The sequence below is a fragment of the Phycodurus eques genome, chromosome 21, assembly GCF_024500275.1.
Source record: "Phycodurus eques isolate BA_2022a chromosome 21, UOR_Pequ_1.1, whole genome shotgun sequence".
NCBI lineage: Eukaryota > Metazoa > Chordata > Actinopteri > Syngnathiformes > Syngnathidae > Phycodurus > Phycodurus eques.
The window spans coordinates 7,070,100-7,071,836 of record NC_084545.1 but is presented as its reverse complement, the minus strand read 5'-3'; positions in this window follow the sequence as shown (position 1 = coordinate 7,071,836).

Below are 1,737 nucleotides of genomic sequence, written 5' to 3'. Positions count from 1 at the left end.
TCGTGAGGTCTTCAGGGACCTCATATGCGCATGTGTGATTAGGGATTTTTCTATTAATACTAATCTTTTCTTTTCACTCTTTGTTTCTTTGCGGGGTTGCACAACATGGAATCTTTTTAGAAAGGGTGGGGCATGGGCCGAGGCAATATCCTTCTTGGCGCACGAACTTAAAGGGGACTTGTGGAATATTAGCTCAACTGCCTTACAGCTCTGAGGTTCAGGGTTTGAATTTCAAGACTAGTTGAGTTTGCATGATCTCCTTGTGCTTGTGCAAGTTTTCTGTGGGTACTCCCGCTTCGTACCACATTCCGGAAAACATGCAAGACGGGTTGACTGAAGATTCTACATTGCCTGTAGGTGTGATCGTGAGTGAGAATGGTTGTTTGCCTATGCATGCACTGCCATTGGCTGGCAACCAGCCCATGGTGTACCCTGCCTCTCGGCCAAAGTGGTGCACTGGTGCATTTGCATAAGACAGGACTGCCTTCCCCCTGAAAACAGACTGATTTTAGCTCGGCTTCAAAAAGAGGTGTAAAGTTTTCTATAATTCTTGATCCTTGGGGTAGTCTGACAAAAGCATGTCATAGACAAGTTAACAAGACACCTGGGAAGTGTTTCGAATAGTGAAAAAATGGCATGCTATGTCTTCGTTAATGCCAAAATGCAGGCACGTAGGCTACGGGTACTGATCCAAATTAGAATTGTTAAGCCATAAGACAACCAATTATGTCTTGTGTTTTAATCAAAATGTCTAAGGTGTGGTTTTTAGCACCTTCCACCTCTAATCTTTCTACACCTCGTCCCAACACTTGTATCGCAGTCACAATAATCAACAGTAAGGCAAAGTAATACTCTTAAGGGTGTAGCCTATTTTTGGGGGATTGACACTCACATATCAGCACATCGCAACATGTGTGCTGTGTCCACACACAAGGTCTTAACACTTCATTATGGCCGCTGACAGTGTGAAAGCTTCATTCTGTAACACTGGTTTTATTACGTGTGCGGCTGAGGATTGCTGAATGAAGCCACGCACGACCTTCAACACCCCAAAAGAGTTGCAGGAGCACCCAATCTCCCTTTTATTTTTTAGTTTTTAAATGACAAAACAAAGCCCGTTTGTAGCCAATAAAGGATTATAGTTTAAATTATGTCTTGTGTGTATCCAATGAGTGCAAATTTCATCGCTATATTGAATTACACTTTTTTTTTTAAAAAGTACATCTAAAACATTGTGCCACTGTTACATCAAACTACTATTTTGTGCACCCCGGGTAAAATATTATAGAGGAAATGCTTACGTATATGTTTTCTTGTATGAAGAACAATCACACTGGGTAAAAATATGCAATTATTATTTGAGACATCGTTACACTTCTCTGATTGCACCTCCCCTGAGGAGGGCACTATTATTCTTTTGAGGAAATGCTTACATTTAGCATTTGTATTGTATGAAAAGGCGGCACGGTGGGCGACTGGTTAGAGCGTCAGCCTCACAGTTCTGAGGACCGGGGTTCAATCCCGCCCCCGCTTTTGTGGAGTTTGCATGTTCTCCCCGTGCCTATTTGGGTTTTCTCCGGGCACTCCGGTTTCCTCCCAAAATGCAAAAACATGCATTAATTGTAGATTCTAAATTGCCCGTAGGTGTGACTGTGAGTGGGAATGGGTGTTTGTTTGTATGTGCCCTGCGATTGGCTGGCAACCAGTTCAGGGTGTACCCCGCCTCCTGCCCGATCA